A 19,261-nucleotide genomic window follows, 5' to 3' on the forward strand; every position below is an offset into this window, starting at 1 on the left:
AGAATCATGAGCCACTCAATTATTTCCAGAGCTCACTCGCAACCTCTTTAGGATCTTGCTTTAGACTCTCACGGAATACACTCTCAGTGCTTGTTTCCAAGACAAAACAACACTGATAAAAAATGTCCTCATTCATCTGATGACTCAAAGATGAAATCAAAGATCTCTACTGATTCCTCTTGCATTCACACAACGCATGAAGAAAAGTGAAAAACTGCACCGGAGCAAAGGCAAAGCTTGCAGGTAAATAAACAAATACTGCAGCTCAAGAACAGAGACTGTTTTCAGATTATTATGAAATTACACCTCAGAGGTCTGCAGTTCTCCAGACAAATTAAAGCACAACTGGGGATTTCTGGCTACATCTAATAAGCACTGGAGCTGTGGAATCCCACCACTATACAGAGAACAGATAAATCCCTTTCAGGCAGCCACGTACCTCCCTCCTACCAGCTATACTTCTGCGAACAGCTGTCCACGGAGGCACGAGAAGGCCAAATCACAAATTGAAAGTCAACGGCAGGAAATACAGAACGCCTCTTCACCAACCTTCAGCTCCTTTCTAGCCTGCCTAATCTGTAATTTGGTAGGACTCAGACTTCATTAATACGCACGGCTCCAAACGCAAACCGGTATCGTGTCTGTCTTTGGCGGTAACAGAAATTCAGCCTCATTACAGAGGAGCCTCTCCTACCTGAAAGAACGTTTTTCTCGTCAGAAACCTACTTGCAGACACCCTTTGAAAGCCAAGTCTTGGCAGGCTTTCCGTCAGTCCCTCCCCCGGCATCAGAGTGTCACCCCAACCCAACGACAACTACAGAAACAGACGCTGCGGCGCGTTACCGGCCGTGCTCCACACGCTGTCACCAGCAAGGGAACACAGGCAGGCATTATTTGGAGTACAGTCTGCTGCAAGCAATAAAGCCCAAAGCACAATCAAGATACAAATCTGTCTTCTACAGGTATACAGGGCCTTAATCTCCCAAGATCAAACATTCAGGCAAATCTGTTCCAACCTTAGTGCCGTGCTGGAGCTGTAGCTTAATACTACCAGGAAAGACTAAGCACAAAGCCATGAGAAAAACAGAAAGTAAGGTTTGGGTCCGTGAGATAAATGACAGTTCACAGAGCAAACGGAAGCAGGCCTCACGTGTGAGAAGGCAATTTTGCAAGTGACAGCTGCGGTAAGTTGAGAAACTAAGGTGAACGGAGCAGCTGTCCGAAATGCAGCAGCCTGAAGGAGACCAGACCAGTCTCCTCTGCTCCCAAACCGAGCCCATCCGCACTCCAAACAGCGAGCTACAGGTTCAGTGCAAATAAAGTCAAGAGGCATGATCAATTAAGGGGCAATGGCTTTAAACTGGAAGAGGGGAGATTTAGATTGGATCTAAGGAAGAAATTCTTCCCTCTGAGGGTGGTGAGGCACTGGCACAGGTTGCCCAGAGAAGCTGTGGCTGCCCCATCCCTGGCAGTGTCCCAGGCCAGGCTGGATGGGGCTTTGGGCAACCTGGTGTAGTGGAGGGTGTCCCTGCCCACGGCAGGGGGGCTGCAACTGGATGGTCTTTGAGGTCCCTTCCAACCCAAATCATTCTGTGGTTTTATCTACGAAAGGTTCTCTACAAAACCTACAAAAATAGAGTCATTACTGCAGTTTCAGGACACCTTTAGAAGTTGCAGGACGTGAATAAAACAACTAATTGAACATCAGAATTTTACATAAATACATTCTCATTCACCACTGTTCTCTTTGTTCCCAGCCCTCACTCATTGGCCCGATTCCTTTTGACAAACTCTGGGTAAAAGGCAAAGCAGGACAGGCTGGAGTCCTCAGAGGCAGGGATGGTTCCAGCAACTGTCCGCACACGCCCCATTACACGTGCATCCCACTGGACATTACACTCTCACCATCTCAGCAATTTCTCCCAAACTCTGACTGCACATGTACACATCAAAGGCTCAAGAGCACAAAACACAGAAATGAATTACAGTCTTTATTCTGTCCTACAGCCGCGCAAACAAAATTATGAATCGTCTCTATTGCACTCAGCTAGCTCTGTAGGCTCTATTGCCACAGTACTCGGATAACCTAAACACTTAAAACCTGTGAAAACTCATACCTTACACCATGTTTCAGTCTTAGTAAAGCAAACGGACCTAGTTTATCATAATTTTATTAATCATAGAACGGTTTGGGTTGGGAGGGACCTCAAAGATCATCCAGTTCCAACCCCTCTGCCATGGGCAGGGACACCCTCCACTGCACCAGGTTGCCCAAAGCCCCATCCAGCCTGGCCTTGAACACTGCCAGGGATGGGGCAGCCACAGCTTCTCTGGGCAACCTGTGCCAGTGCCTCACCACCCTCAGAGGGAAGAATTTCTTCCTTAGATCCCATCGAAATCTCCCCTCTTCCAGTTTAAAGCCATTGCCCCGTGTCCTGTCACTACACACCCGTGTCCAAAGCCCCTCTCCAGCTTTCCTGTAGCCCCATTAGGCACTGGAAGGTGCTGGAAGGTCTCCCCGGAGCCTTCTCTTCTCCAGGCTGAACAGCCCCAACTCTCTCAGTCTGTCTCCATGGCAGAGGTGCTCCAGCCCTTGGATCATCTCCATGGCCTCCTCTGGACCCACTCCAGCAGCCCCGTGTCCTTCTTGTGTTGGGGACTCCAGAGCTGAACACAGCACTGCGAGGCGGGGGGGTCTCATGAGAGACTTCATCAATGGCATTTTCAGGAAAGATTCAGTATCTGAATTCTAATATTTCAGTACTACCAAGCCCAGCACTGGCTCAGCCACAGTTCCCCTTCCCAGCGTGGGGAGACCTGTGCCGTACGCGGCGGTGCCAAAACCCACCCGCAGCACCAGCCAGCTCTCACCTCGCACTGCTCCTCTTGCCGCGGTACCAGCTCTGCAGCTCCTTCTCCCAACCTTTCCTTTGCAGCGTTCCGGCACGGCGTTCTTCTGCCACGTTGCTCAGGGCCTGCCTTGTGACTCTACGCCCCAACAGCCTGGGAGAACAGGAGGGGAGAACCTCCATCCCAAACCCGCCCTTCAGGAACGGTGCAGGACCTCTGAGGGCACCTCTGCTGCAAGAGGCACCCGGGGCACCCCGTGGCCACAGCAAACACGCCGCAAAAAGACAAAAACCCTGAGCAGAGGACTCTGTTAATCCTCAAATGTTACCATAGCACTGAAGACGTGTTCCAGCTTCCCGAGAGATTCCTCACCCTGAGCTGTTGATCTGAAAACACTTTGATACACTCATAATTCTCAGACAGAATTTATTCTTACCCAAAATAGTATTTCATCAGTTAGCCAAGAGCCTACGTTTGTTTTCCTCTTCTGAGCCAGCAATAAGAATTTCTTCAGTTTTTCTTACCATTTAACTGACAAATGGAAAAGAAATGTACGTTTACATTCCTTGGACACAAATGGTGAATCCCAAGCGCTGCAGGACAGGGTCTGGTGTACCAGCACAGTAAGGAGTTGGGTTGGTTTTGTTTTTTTTTCTTTTAATAAAAAACTGCTGCAGGCAAAAAAAATGATGAGGGCCTGTCTGTTGTACAAATATGCACACAAAATTAAGAGCTACTTCTAATTATTCTAGGCTTCTGAAGTTCCCTAATAAAGAGATGATATCAAGAAGTACTTCGTTTTTATGATCAACCTTATCCTCATCTAGTATCTCGTTAAACAGCCTTCTGACGCCCTACCCCGTGCGAAGGACAAAATTTGCACAGCTTCTTTATTTAAATGTTACATTTTTAATTAAATTCAACACACCCAGACGCTGAAGAAGCTGCACTGCTTCAAAAAACGCAGGCAAAAGCCAGCCAGAAAAATATACCAACCGCACTGTGAACAGAATTGCACCAAAAAAAAAAAAAGAAAAGGTCTTTTTTTCTAGGTCAGTCAAAAGCATATGGAGCTAAACACACTCCAAAGAACTCTAGAGCCTACCAGCTTCCCATCACCTGTAAGGGCACAGTTAGCTCGGTTTTTAACCCGTATTTCACTCCATCACTAGTCATTTAAGAAGATTAATAGTCAAATATTCTCTGCTTACGTAGCTCCAGAGCCCGTCTCCCCCCGCGGCAGCACCTACGAGGAACCCCGGGGGATTTCTGTGCTTTGCTTTAAAGATCAACCTGGAAGTGTAAGATTTGCAACGTGATTTGAATATTAAAAAGCTACCACACTATCACTGTTAAACAAGCAAAACAAAACCAGGGGGGTTTTTCTGTGTGGATTTACATCTCTTGCAGGACTCAAGCTCCACCAGCCCTGCGTCTGCACTGCTCACATTGGTAACGAGACTTGGATGCCACTGAGACTGTTTACTACGTGTTGTTTAAGCAACAAATTCAATTTTTCCTGGATCATCACAGTTGAACCCTTCAGGAATAATTACTATTAATTAGATTATTATCTCAAAAGTGAGACGCTGATATTTACTGGGGCACACAAACAGCATTTTTCGTGAAATCCAGTTTGTCAAAGACATTGACCACACTGATGTCCAGACCCCACGTACTTTCTTTTTTTGCTGCACGCACAGAATAAGCCAAAGTTACACGAGAAACATCGCGTCACTCAGACTGTTAGAGAAAGAAGCAGCAACATTTGCAGACCAACATCTCCTGTGGCGCTTTACGAGAAGATCAAGAGTGGTATGTTTCAGATACACCTATTTTATCAGTACGATAAAGAAACGAGCAAGAAAAATACCTGCTTGCACTCATTTAATGGTCCTGTAGACAAGTTCAAAGCTTCATCTGTGTCTCTATCTACGTTTTTTGCACGCTGCAGTTTTCACCAGAACATTCTGACGTCGCTGCTCTTCCAGCCAAGCTGGATGAAGCGAGGCACGACGTCGCTCCGTCACAACCACCACACCGGTGCCTTAAACCAGGACATGAAAAAACACACGCGTTTTCATCTCCTTCATCTTTCAGAGCATCACACAGACACAGGCCACAAAAAGTTTACCCAGTTCTGGAGCTAAAATAAATATTATGACACTTCAGAAGAAGAATCCTGTACCTGACAAAGGACCACGAGCCTGTTTTCCCTGCATGGCACCACTTAAACTACATTTACAGGCTAAGCTTCACTCCTCATGAAACATCTTGGAAAGAAAACAATTTGGAAATCTCGGGCCCACCCTTTGGAGTTCAATGGGCTTTACCTTGATAAATAAACTCGAAAGCTCAGGTCGCCCTTCAAATCACAAACCACAACTACACGCTCATGATTCCAGGCTACAGTCTGCCAAGTATTTAAACCTGTACTGCTGAAAAATAAAAATTATTTTCCTTTTCCACGCAGTATTAGCAGAAAAAAGTTTCACCCGGATCACTCCCCCAAACTGGTTCACAGGACAGCTGCACAAACACTCGTGCACGGAGGGAGAGGAGAGAAGGGCCGAAGAACGGGCACGAGCAGCAAGAAGGGGACAGCTTTGCAGCAGCAGTGCCAGCTTCCGGGCACGTCAAACTACGGCTTTAAGCACAAATTCCAAGTCGTCATTCCCATCGTAACTAAATGGCCTTAAGCATAACCAAAAGCACAGGATCTGTAACAGAAAAGGTGAAGACTTCAAATTACTGAAAAGGATGGCATTTATTTTCCTAAGTTTAATAAAGAATTCTAAGGATCGTGTAAACTTTGGGAAAAATAAAGTGGCATCAACCTCGCACAAAAGATCATCAGTAAATATTCTTGATCTCTATAAATACCTCAGAAAATGCAGATTTTGATAGCTACAGGAATAGAGTATCACCTCGGTGATCCTCTCTGACTATCGTAAAACTCTGCATTCACACTTGCTCAGTGTTGCAACTAAACACTCAGTTACACAGAGTCATCGTAAGACGTTAACGGGGCCAGGCTGGATGGGGCTTTGGGCAACCTGGTGTAGTGGAGGGTGTCCCTGCCCATGGCAGGGGGGTTGGAACTAGATGATCTTTGAGGTCCCTTCCAGCCCAAACCATTCTGTGATTCTATATAACTCTCAAAGTCTACTTGAAGAGCAATTCCCAAGTCAGAAATCCAGTTCCAAGCAAAGCACACTGTAAGCAACAGGAATGTTTGCCCCGTTGTTCAAAGGACGCACGTTCTCTCCAGCACCGCGAGCACCCAGCACCAAAATGGGCCCCACAAGCAACTCGGCTTGAGTGGAACATCTTCCAGTTAATTTAAAACCTGACTTCACTAGGAAGAACAGAAAGGATTGATAGTCTTCTGTAAAGATCAGAGTTCCTTTTGGTTTCTACAAATTCTACTAAGCTGGAACATAGGAGGTTCTGCTTAAACATGAGGAAGAACTTCTTCCCAGTAAGGGGAACAGAGCACTGGAACAGGCTGCCCAGGGAGGTTGTGGAGTCTCCTTCTCTGGAGATGTTCCAAACCCGCGGGGACGCGTTCTGGTGGGATCTGATCTAGGTGGTCCTGCTCAGGCAGGGGGACTGGACCAGATGATCCTTTGAGGTCCCTTCCAATCCCTGACATTCTGGGATTCTGTGAAATTCTGGAGGTAAGGTGTGGGTTTTCTCCTCAGCTGGAAAAAGCCATAGTAACGTTTTAAACAACGCTCTTGCTGCTTCTCTATCTGAACAGCACGATAAAGCACCGTAGTAAGAGATGCCGCTCCCAGTCTAGCAAGCTGGTCCATCTACGTGTGCAGCACAATGCTGTACAGAGACACCAGCTCACGTTTCGAAAAAAGAGAAGGCACCGAGCTGGAGGTGCTGGAGGTAACGGGACCCCTTCCAGCTCCACAGATCTCCCTGTGCCGCGTTCAGCCACTCAGCACAAACACAACCTCAGGAGCCTCAGCTACATCTCGCTTTGCTGTTGCCTGTAACAGCCCGAGTCAGAGCAAAGAAGTGGGAAGGGAAAGGGAAGCACTCCCAGTTTCAGTTAAGAAACATCAGAGAGAAGAAGCTTGTGGCATTCCATCCCTGAAAGCAAGTACCACCCGCTTTCTCGGAACCAGGTACAGAAAAACCAGTATGGGGCTACAGGATGATGATGTGCTGAAGAACCAGAGAAAAAATGCAGCAAGAGGGGCTCGTCTGAGTTCCACCAGTACAGCTCCCAGTGCAGTAAGGTGGTGTTCAGCACTACGCACAAACCAGAGTTCTCCCCTCTTCTTCAGACCGGTACAACACTCACACAAACTCTTGCCCTCATCGATAGTGCTGGTATCAAGCTTGGCAAGTTACATACACGCCAAAAACTGTGAACAAGAAGCACATTTAGCATTCCACACATACCATCGGACTTCCCCTTGCGTTTGTATAATATAGCAGATTACCCAACGCCGTTTTTATCTTTTCTGCCCTACTATTTTCTGTGATCACATACCTCAGAATCATCTCTAACGCTAACAAGCACAACATTTTGCCATTTTCAGGAACAGCATCCATTCCAATAATTATCCTTTCCATGTCATTTTGGCATATTACTTCACAGACCTTCCATCAGCGCTGCCTGGTCTTCCCACACCTCTTCCCCATCAGGCAGCCGGGGTTCAAACTGGCCAACACACACAAACTGCAGCGGTTTCCTTCCAGCGAGAATTGCCTCTCGTCCATCAAAACTTAAACATGTTGGGCAACGGAAGACTTTCTTTTCATCAAGGGCCTTTGAGATGCTCCTGTTTCTCCAAACACTCTGCTGTTTGGTTGTTAGTGACTTGGTAAAGTTCCTGCTTTTCCCAAAATAATATACTCATGACCGGGGCACAGTCCACCAGCTCCAACAACAAACTCCGATTACGCAACAATATTTCCCTGACACGGCAAACATCGACTGTGACTACCAGGGGATTCAGCTTCCCTTCACAGCTCCCTGGAAAAACTCAAGCATATATCTAAACCCCAAGTATATACCAAATATTTTTACTTGCTGTTCTCTTCTGAGATTAAAAATTAGTTTTGTTCTTGGGAACTGCACCACTTCATTCCCGCATTTTCTTCCAGGCATTTCAAAAATCAGCACTTACAAGTTCACTCCGATTGAGTAAAAGATTTTGCTCATGAAAAATGAAGCCAAGTGGTGAGGTCTCTCTCTGCAAGACACAGCATTCTTTACCAGTGTTGCTGTTTCACAGCAAGGAAAGGAAGATTCATCCAAGGATGAAAGCTGCCACTCTGAAAGCACTATGGATATTAACACTAACTACTTGTAGCAGTTATTTTATAAGGAGCACAGTTAGCTAGGAGCAACGATGACAGAAGTAGCAGGAAAAACAGAAGTAATGAAACCAGCTGCCTATTTCGTAAGAGGAAACAGTGGGTACAGTGTAACATCAATGAAATCCAGTATGGATTTATTCCTGGCACTGCATCCCTAAAACATTACGCGCCTTTCTGCAAAATTTGGCATCCTCAAGCCTCTTCGTATTTTTGTAAACTACTCTCCTACTTCACCCTCGAGTCTTCACAAAACTCAGACACACGTAGCAGTCCTTGGGACCGGTCATAATTAAACAGTCTTTAGAGAAAGCACAAAGGAAAAACTCAGTATTGACATGTACTAAAACAATGATGAACTTGTCCACCTAGGGTCGCCTTCACGCTACGCACTGAAGAAACATGAACAAATTCTGTCTTCTGCACCATGGAGCTTGTTGCTTAGTTATGACCCAAGCTGGGCAGACGATCCCAACGCGTGGCCACTCCTCAGGCTAGTCTCTGTACATCTCAATCTGGAAAACCAACGGTGCTGGTCATGTATACGACAAAAAAATTAAGTTTGTTTTATTGCATTGGTCTTCAATAGATAACGATATGATTCGGAATCATCTATAGGCACTGCTTTCAACCTCGAACTACCAGTCAGCTCTGGAAGAGGAAGACTCATCAAGCAGAGCTAAGGGCATAGCACGCTGCGAAACACATCCAGTGCCTCCTTCGCCTCACAGTCCACCATGGGCGAGACGAGGAGGTCCCCACCAGAACCTCTGCCTACAGAGTCCAGTCTTCTGCAACAGCATCTGTCTCACCTCACGTGTAGATGTTTAGACTACAGATGACTAATCTGGATTAGTCACCCAGACTCCCTTTGCAGCAGGACAGAAACGAGCGAGCGCTTCTACAGCAAAACTCAGCTCTATTTTAGACTGCTGCATCAAAAGAAAATTAGCATGTTTCTCTCCATTGACTAAAACAGGAACCCTAAATGGTTACCTCAGAAGTAGGCATTTACATCCTAGAGGTAGGTGTGAACTTTGGTGAGAGGTCTCCAGCCCTTTGAAAGGGAAGGCAGAGTCTGAAACACAATCTTAGGGGGGGGAAAAAAAAGGCTTAGAAAGTCATGGAAGAAAGCAAAAAAGATAAAAGAAAATTTAGGATTACCATGGACAACGTAATGTTAAAAAGTAATATAGTAAAGGACTGGGAGAACACAGAAGTAGTAAAAAACTGAGCACTAAGAAAACCAATCGTCCATATTAAAAAAAAAAAGGATAACTTGCAATAGAACTAGGTTGAAATCCATCGTTTAGTATTTTCTGATTTGTTAAATAGACTAATTTGTTAAATTTTGCTGACTGAGCATCTGCTGACCATTAATTAGGTGCTGTGGCTCAGGAGCTGAGGTTCTGGGGCTCTGAGGATGACCTGGATGTTCTACTCCCTGGGCTTTGGTTTAAGCTAGCACGGAATCACGGCGTTGGTTAACGCTGCTGCAGCCCCACCATTCCCAACCCCTTCCCGTTTAAACTGCCCAGCAAACACCCCAGCAGCGGTGCTCATCTGTTCCTACCGTGGTTATTGAGTAAAATAAACCAGCAGAAAATGAACAGGGGAAGGGGGGAGCAGTCTTTTGTCAGCCTGGCTCCCTGTAAGCACGGGACCGCACCAACGCGGCGGGACAAACTGGGAACACGTTGCACTGCCAACCTGTATGAGTTAAATGGCACCACACCCCATTTAAATCCCCCCGGCCAGAGACTTGCTCTTTTTACTCCTCTCCTTCCTGGGTCACACGTTCCTGCATCCTCCCTCATGTCAGCACTGTTTACGCAACCGCACACCGAGCTGGTTGAGGGAGCTGATCCAGCCGAAAACTGCTTCCTCGGAGCAGGGCGAGCGCCGGGCCGGCTGGGCGCTCCGCGGTGGCACGCCACGCGCTTGCACAAACATTAATGCCAACACATGGCAGCCTGGCCTCGGGCCCGCTGATGTCGCTGTGGAACTGCGCCCTCCGTCCTCTGGCTCGGGGAGACGGGATACAGTTTTCAACCTGTTAGCTTACAGTCTCAATTAGTCTTCTAAAAAAAAAAAAAATTAAAAAATCCACGTTATTAGAAAAGAATGATGCTAAATGGCATACCAGAGGAAGAAAAAGGAAAGTAAACAGCTAAAGAAACACAACTGTTCTCATCCCACCCCGCTGCACATGAAAGTAAGGAGCTGAAACAATCCATAGGTTTTGCAAGTTTATGAGAAATGAGAAGGAACTGCTACGCAGAAAGTCTCTCATCACAAAATGTCAAGGCATACCCATCCTGCGTTTTCCCAGCTAACACGATCAAGGCTACTGTAGAAGAACCAAAGGCAAAACCGAAACTGAAATATCTCCTGTTCTATTTCCTTCTTCCTTCTTGTCGGTGGCAGCAAGACAGACCATCTCCACGACTGCAGCCTTCGCGCTTTTTTGTCTTTCTCCCAGTAACAGGGCCAGTCTCTGTTTTGCTGCTATTGCTCCTAATTCTGCCAAACAAGGTCAGAATCAAAGTGACTTGACAGTTATCAGCGTCACTGCAGGCCACAATGCTCTGAAGAGCAGCAAACTGCGGAACTGAAATAAAATTATATATATAAAAAAAAAAAGACAACTAGCTCAGGCGTTCTGGAAAGACCAGCAGAGACATTTGCCAACCGAACACAAACCTTGCATTCCAGTCACCAATATATTTGGGAAGTTCTCTTTGCAAACCATGCAGGTTGCCTACCATGCCACCTGCCGAAACAAAAGCTGGTGAAAGTTCCTTATTTTGCCCAGGTAAGGAAATAGTTCCGAGCTCTGCTGTTTGGCTCGAGCAACTCCTCACACTTTGCCAGTCAACCACAACGTTATTCCTCACGCCTTCCAGTTCCCCCACTGCCCAGAGAAGATTGTGTCCTCAAGCACACGACACCGACACAACGGTAAGAAACTCGGAATTTGCAACGCAGAGGCACCCAGAGGCACCGCTGCCCCTGTGCCAGGCTGCGCCCCTGTGCCACGCTGCAGGCACAGCCCCAGCAGCTCGCTGGCCCTGCACAGAGCAAGAGAACAGGTAGACACAAGTAGAAACCAAGGGGGGAAAATGAAGAGCAGTCCCAGCTCAACAGCTGCAGAGCTTCCATGCTCAGGCGAACATTTTAACTCCTTCCTTCCGATGTTACGCTCTCCTCCGCTCGCTCAGCCTGGTTTGGCCAACAACCTCCTTTCCAAGCTCAGGGCCATGCGGTGCCCAGTCCGAAGCAACCTCGGCCCCCCACTGACAAGGGGCAATGGATTTAAAATGGAAGAGGGGAGATTTAGATTGGATCTAAGGACGAAATTCTTCCCTCTGAGAGTGGTGAGGCACTGGCACAGGTTGCCCAGAGAAGCTGTGGCTGCCCCATCCCTGGCAGTGTTCAAGGCCAGGTTGGATGGGGCTTTGGGCAACCTGGAGTGGTGGAGGGTGTCCCTGCCCATGGCAGGGGGGGTGGAACTGGATGGTCTTTGAGGTCCCTCCCACTGCAGCCACTTGCACTGCCCCAGCTGTCGAGGACTCCATGGCACCAATAAGCAAAACGGGAGAGAACATCCCTGTTAATTCAGCCGGCGCTGCCAAACTCCCCGTTCGCAGGCCTGATCCGAACACCACGTATGCCACGTGTGTGGCGTTCAAATTCCACACGAATCCGAGCTTTTTTAGTGCAAGATTTTTAACCTTGGCCACGAAAGCTTCATTTCCTGAGATAACTAATATTTATTTGCCCGAGTTTCACCCCACAGCAGAGCTAACACGCAGGTAAAAATAGCCAAGGCACGTAATAATAATGTCAATATTGGTTATTGCGCTGCTGACTGCTTTAGCAGGCCAAAACAAGGAGCAGAGAAGCCCATCACGGGGAGGGAAAGACGGTGGGAAGAACACAGACACGGAGAGGGAGAGAGAAAAGCGCAATTAAAGAAACGAGAGCCCTGGAAACACAGCAGCGGGCAGAAAAAACATACTTTTGCTTCTAATAATATTGAATCAAAGAAGACACTCAGGTTCCTTTGTTGCTACTATTGGTCACGCAGAGGCCACATTCTTTCCCTGATCCTTACACAAACCCACTGACATCTGTAGATTTTCCGTGAAAAGGGGGCAACCAACAGCCAAACCGACTCCCCAGCCCATCAAACGTAATTCAGACCAGAACCGTGTTACCCTACAAACAGGGCTGCGAGCAAAAGGCTGCTGCTCCGAGCCGTGGCTCCGTACGGCTGCTCCGACGGAGTGCTGACACCAGTCATTAACACAGCCTGTTAACTCGGCTCTCCTCAATTAGGTTTCCAAAAATTTTACACCCAGCAAAACACGACGACCTCCCACAAACACTCCTCCCTATGAAGTTTGTAAAAGTTCCGTCAACCACTCACCTCCCGCTTCGCTCCCCGCTCACTGACCTCATCTGTTTTCCCGGGGCTGCTTACACCCGAGTTTCCCAGTTATTCCTGTCATTCTACTATTGTTTCAGAAACATTCACTATAACAAGCTACTCTTCTATTTCTTGGCATTCCAGTTTGCCCATTTTTACGGCTGAGCCTATTACACGGCTCCAGCTATTGCCCTTCGGGCACTAACACTCCAGACTCCGAGCCACCGCGTTACCAAAACGCGCTCCTTGATGATGTAGTGAAGTCATTTTCCCAACGTATCACCTCCAGCTTTTCCACCTGCACCTCTGCACACCTTATCATCAGACACACAGAGCAAGAAAGCTCATCCTCTCCCCCTGCCCTGAGCTCTCCTCAAACATAACACCTGCCTGTGCTGGAATCCTTCCGTACCACTAGTTCCCGGCTGCATCTCGGCGAAGAAAACAGTTTTGGTTTCCCTTTGACACCTTTGATAGCTGGTAAACCCCAGGGGAGAACACAAACGCAGCGCTCCTTCCCCAGAGCTCGGAAAAAACTCCATCAGCTACACCCAGGATATATCCCTACCAAAGAGGGGGACACGTCGAACTAATGATTCCTAAAAAGTGGGAATTTAATTCACTCCAGTTGACTCCCAGTCCGACCAGCAAATCGTGAGTTGCGGTTGGGAGGTGCTGTTGGCCCCAAACAGCTCCAGCGCACCCCTCTGCAGCAGGGGGGCTGCAGGGGCTTCAGCCTTTCCCCCAGGGAAGCACCCCAAAACAGGCCATGCGCATAATAACTGCAGCCAGAGTTCTCTAAAAATAACCTGAGCCCACAGACTGGGGATACAGGCTTACTAGGAAAAAAAATCCCAAAACATAAACTCTTAAAGATAGTTTTCTCCCTGTTACTCACTTTTGACAGTCTCAAATTTCTGAACTAGGAACTCAGAAATCCAACCTGTCCCTCCTATGACACAACCAAGCCTTCATCGGACACCAGGGTCAGGAGGAGGAGGATGCTCTGGTGCTCCCTGCCCTCCCCAGCACAAACGCTCGCCATCAGTCGCTCTCTAACAGTCTGAGGTTTGCAGGAACCTGCCAAAACCTCAACGCCGTTTTCTGCACCACCTGTCTGATACACCGTTCTGCTACAGGCCAAGCTCTTCCCAGAAAGCTGCTCCAGCGCCACAGATTTTCCACAATTTCTAGACAGGACGTTGCCCTGGGTCCCCAAATTCACAACGTAATACAAAGTACAGGAGTCACCCGAAATATCAAAGACACAAAAAACAAAGCAAACCTTCAATTTCTATTGTTGTAGCACTGTTTTGTTCTACATCCAGTCCTCGGTCACCTTCTCCGGAGCAAACGTTTAGTGCTATCGCTCCAACCAGTACAGATCACTGCATGTTCCTACTGCACATTCCAAAATTTAACTTTGCTTACCATGAGATCACCACTGGTTGCTATGGAAGTTGCTATACTACCATCCACCAGATTTTTTTTTTTACCACTAAAGTATTCTGGCAGACCGTTTGCCTTTAAGTGTCAGAGCAATAAGAGAAATCATAAATGTTTATTCTCTCATCGTTCTTAAAACGGTGCTTTATAACAAAAACCTGCTGGCCAGGGATTACATGCTCGGATTCAAACGTGTGTAGCTCTGCACAGGACTGGAATCAGAACCTGGATTTATTTCCTGAGAGAGAAAATAAAGTACATTACGAAAACAAGCTTCAGTTTGTAAAACGTCATTTTTTTAAGTGAGAGACCGAGATCTGAAAAACACCTCAGGTCCCTTCAAGTTCCCTCAGTTTCTCTTTTTCACTTCCTAGTTCGTTGTTTTGGCTTTTTTTAGCCAGTGCAAAACAAGGCCCTCGAATTAGGCAGGGAGCCCTCGCTCGGCTCGCCCAGAGGCCGTCTTTCTGCGAGATGACATGTCGTAACGACTCCGCCGGTGGCTCCCACTCCCACCCCGGTTCCTGCCCGTCAAGACCACCGGCACCGGGATGTTTGCATTCACACACCGCGCACCCGACGCCGGCGGGGCCCCGCAGCCCGACCCCCGCCTCTGACCTTGCCGCCACCTCCCTCCTGAAACCCTCAGCGATTAACCACCGGCCAGGCACGAGTCACCAACACCGGGATCCCCGCGTCCCCCTTCCCCATCCCCACCGGGCTGAGCCCCCCTCCCCCCCCCCAAAAAAACACCAAAAATCTGAAAAAGCAAACCCTGACGCGCACACAAAGTCCGATTTAACGCAGATCTCGCTTGAAACGACCCGGCGGGACCCCAGCACGGCCCGAAAAGCGGACCCCGGCGCTCCGAGCGGACCCGCGCGGCTCCGGGATCACTAAAACCCCAACGACAGCGAAAAACAAACCGGGAGCAGCCGGACGCGGCCCGGTAACAAACTCCTCCCGGCGGCCCGGGGGTGGGGAGGGGGTGTCGCGGAGGCCGAGGCGGAGGCGGCGGCGGCGGGCGAAGGCGGCGGGGCGGCAGGCCGCGCACCGCCCCCGCGGCCCGCCGGGCCCAGCGCCCCGGCCCCGGCGCAGGAAGGCGGAAGCGGCCGGCGGTGGGGCGCAGCCCGCGACCCGGCGGGTCCCGAGTCCCGGCGCGGCGGCAGGTGGCAACGGGAGCGCGGGGAAGCGGTGACAGCTCGGCAGCGCGGGCGGCGGGCCCGCCCGCGGGTCTCACCTGCTGGGGGTCCGGGCCTGCCCTCTAGCCCCCCGGCGAGGCCGCTGGCGAGCTGCCTGGCTACGAAGGCCGGCGGGCATGGGCCGCGTCCGAGGCGGGGCGCCGCGGCCGGGGCTGCGCTGACAGCGGGCGGCGAGGCGGCGAGCTGCGAGCGCTCCGGCGGCCTCCAAAATGGCGGCGGCCCCGCTGCTGCCCAGCGCTGCGCGGGGAGGGGGGGGGGGGAGGCGGGGAGGGAGGGGCGGGGCGAGGAAGAAAGGGGCGGGGCGAGCGGTACCGCGCGCAGGGGGCGGCGCCTTGGGCCGGGGGCGAGGGGCGGGGCGAGGGGGAGTGGGCGGGGCAGCGCCGAGGCGCTGCCCCGCCCACTCCCCCTCGCCCCGCCCCTCGCCCCCGGCCCAAGGCGCCGCCGTGGGCGAGCTGCGACCCCCGGGTGGCTCTTAGCCGGGGGGGGCGGGGGGGGGGGGGGAGCCTTCCTCCCACCCAGCACCGCGTGGGTGGCCCTGGAGTCACTGGGAATAACGCCCCGGGAGGAAGGGGGAGACGTGGGAGATGGGCGCTGTCACGGGGCTGGGGCGGAGGGATGGATGTTGGGGCGACTGGGGAGGGGTCCAGGGAGGTGGGGGTGGGGGAGAAGGGAGGGAGCGTGAAAAAAAGATGGAAAAAGGGACGGAAAATGGGATAGAAGAAAGCGGCAGCGGGGAGAAAGAGATGCCTTAGTCATGCTTACTTGCTGGGTTAACTGGATTTCGTCGTTGCCTTGCCCGGATTTGTCTCCCTCCGTGAATAAACTGCTTCCTAAGTGCCGACAGTCCTGATCTAAACGGGAACGGATCCAATTCTTCTCTCAATTCCAAAGTGAATTCCTGCCATTAGATTTACCGCCACGTCTTATCTTCTTCGCTCGTCATCTTCAGGCTCTGACCCTGCACGTACCAGTACACACACGGTTAAAATTTAACGTGTTTCTGTCTGCTTCAGGACCTGTGGACAGATCCGCCGCGGAAGCGTCTGCTGGAACAGACGTCCAATGGATGGAGAGGATAAAAAGGGAAAAATGTGGGGTTTGCCAGCATGGGGAAAAAAAAAAAGTTTTATACTGTCCCGTTTACGCTACAGGAGTCGGGGTTTTGCCACAGGAATGCCACCAGAAATTTCCCCCGTGACTAAACGAGCAACATTTCTACCTTAGACCTGCTTTTTCACCGTAAGGGCTTGAAGGAAAAGGTTCCAAGAGTTTGTACGGTTCCCAGTATGGTAATTAACACTGTGCTGGCCATTAACGAGGAAAAAAAACAGTACAGCCTCAGAAGATTCATTTCTCTGTTTTGTCTTTCAGAGGGTAATGAGCTGGAAAAGAATTTTCTGTGGCATCCTGTGGCTTCTGGGGACATGACGATGGCTATCCAAGCTAATTCCCAAGTCTTCCAGCCATGCCCGGTGCGTATCCATCTGCCCACGTCGCGCAGGAGGGCCGGGACCATAGACCCTGCCTCCCCCAGCTGATTTCCAGAGTACCAGTCTTGGAACAGCTTCCTTCTTTTCTCCTGCAGCTCCATGAAATGCACTAAAACACAGCGATGATTTGAGCATTGCCAGGGTAATTGTTTATTGAAATTCATGCTGTCCGTATTCAGTCCAATGTCGTAGAATCATGGAATCATGGAACGGTTTGGGTTGGAAGGGACCTCAAAGATCATCCAGTTCCAACCCCCCTGCCATGGGCAGGGACACCCTCCACTACACCAGGTTGCCCAAAGCCCCATCCAACCTGGCCTGGAACACTGCCAGGGATGGGGCAGCCACAGCTTCTCTGGGCAACCTGTGCCAGTGCCTCACCACCCTCAGAGGGAAGAATTTCCTCCTTAGATCCCATCGAAATCTCCCCTCTTCCAGTTAAAAGCCATTGCCCCACTGCTCGTTGCAAAAGTCACCCGGAACAAACAGAAGGAGCAAGGTACAACCGTCCCGGCTCTGCTTCAATTCACAGTATCTCCGGCGGCCCAACAGGCGCTCGGGGGGCACGGGGAGAATTCCGCCCCGGCTCCCGGCGAGGACAGCCCGGCGCTGCCATTCCATTCCCTCGACCTCAAGCCACGGGTTCGGAGCACCATGGCGGCCGGTCCCAGGGCGGTGAGCCCCGCTTTTCTCGGGAATTACCCCAGGAATTACCGTGTGTAATTGCACCCCCAGCCTGGATGCAAACCTTCAGTCTTCGGACTGCCAGGCTGGGGAACACGGTCTCGTTTTTCCTCTCGGCATTGAGAGTGTGTTCCCCATCGGTACAAAATCAACCAAAACGGCGTCATTAACACACCTCGACTGGAAAAGCTGCCACTCTTCAACTGAAATAACTGGATTTACACATCAAGCAGCCGGGACATAGTAAATGGGGTTTTGTTGTGTGACTTGCTGGGCTACTGGCTAGTGAGGGCTGGTGAGTTTCTTTGAAGGGCTGAACCCTGCTCTAAGGTAGTTTTGAATTTGAAGCTTGGTGCCCCTCTGCTCTGCTCTCCTGAGACCCCACCTGGAATACTGCGTCCAGCTCTGGGGGCCCCAACACAAGAAGGACATGGAGCTGTTGGAGCAGGTCCAGAGGAGGCCACAGAGATGATCCGAGGGCTGGAGCACCTCTGCTCTGGAGACAGGCTGAGAGAGTTGGGGCTGTTCAGCCTGGAGAAGAGAAGGCTCCGGGGAGACCTTCCAGCACCTTCCAGTACCTAAAGGGGCTACAAGAAAGCTGGAGAGGGCCTTTGGACAAGGGCATGTAGTGACAGGACAAGGAGCAATGGCTGTAAACTGGAAGAGGGGAGATTTAGATTGGATCTAAGAAAGAAATTCTTCCCTCTGAGGGTGGTGAGGCACTGGCACAGGTTGCCCAGAGAAGCTGTGGCTGCCCCATCCCTGGAAGTGTTCAAGGCCAGGTTGGATGGGGCTTGGAGCAACCTGGTGTAGTGGAGGGTGTCCCTGCTCATGGCAGGGGGGTTGGAACTGGATGATCTTTGAGGTCCCTTCCAACCCAAACCATTCCATGATTCTGTGATTCTATGAAAAAGCATAAAACCCAGCATTTTTGTCAGAAACCTGGGCGGAATATGGATATTTATGTCTTCGGACCCCCAGTGCAATGAGCATTTTGGGTTCCAGACCCCGAGCACAGCTCCCCAGTTCTGGAAGTGGAGGAACGAGCCTGAGCCTTCCTGAAGATTCGCACCTAGAGCAGGATTCGGCACACGTTTTGCTTGGAGGCTGCACGACCAGAAACAGGATGCCGACGCTCAGGAACGCTGGGCTCTGTTCTCGGCCGAGAGATGGAGCGTGATCTAGTGCCTCGAGCAGACACCGGGTCAGACCAGCATCGCCACGCTGCGGTTTCGACACTAATTCTGAGAAAGACCGAAGGGAGGAGGGAAAAGCCTTCCTTCGTTCTGCTGCAGTCATCGGCCCTTTTCCTAAATATAAGTTGTTTGTTACGTTTTCCAAACACCAGGAGTTATCTTTGGCTGCCTTTTGGGGCAAGTTATAAGACCTCGTTCGAATAGCAAAGCTCTGAAGTGCACAGAACATAAACAGCAACCAGGAGCGAGGCTGGTGAGCTGACATTTCTTGGCTTGCAGCATCCCGCACGTTCCTCTAGTCCGCAGGGTATTTATGTTCCTCCTCTTGTCTGGGGAATATTATCCTGACCGGCAACGCAGGAGAAAAGGCAGGCAAACTGGAGCTGAATGCAAAATATCCTGCAAAATCTGGTAGGCCGGTCGCTCCTGAGAGCTCTGATGCAAAAGATAATTATAGATGAAAGTGTAGCAACCGCTGCGGTTCGGGTTGCGAAATGTTCTGTTTACTCGGGTTGCTTAGGAGCCGTGCAAAACCCACATGCCGGCCCCGCGCGGCGCAGCGTCTCCGGCGAGGCCGGCGCTTTGGAGAGGATGGGATCTGCAGCGTCCTCGCCTTCTGCA

General features: G+C 50.3%; 1 protein-coding gene across 4 annotated transcripts in view; it reads right to left on the reverse strand.

Annotated features, from left to right (window-relative positions):
- Positions 1-15,377, reverse strand: part of PPP6R2 (protein phosphatase 6 regulatory subunit 2) — a 106,164-nt gene extending 90,787 nt beyond the window's left edge. For 2 of the 4 annotated variants that reach the window (XM_086611156.1, XM_086611159.1), the window contains exon 1: positions 15,309-15,377. The gene's annotated coding sequence lies outside the window, so the exon portion shown is untranslated. Of the gene's footprint in view, positions 1-13,910; positions 13,932-14,994; positions 15,015-15,308 lie in introns of those variants that run through there. The other 2 variants (XM_086611158.1, XM_086611157.1) reach the window with 2 other exon arrangements.
- Positions 15,378-19,261: the final 3,884 nt, after the last annotated feature.

The sequence above is a fragment of the Tauraco erythrolophus genome, chromosome 4, assembly GCF_009769465.1.
Source record: "Tauraco erythrolophus isolate bTauEry1 chromosome 4, bTauEry1.pri, whole genome shotgun sequence".
Lineage (NCBI taxonomy): Eukaryota > Metazoa > Chordata > Aves > Musophagiformes > Musophagidae > Tauraco > Tauraco erythrolophus.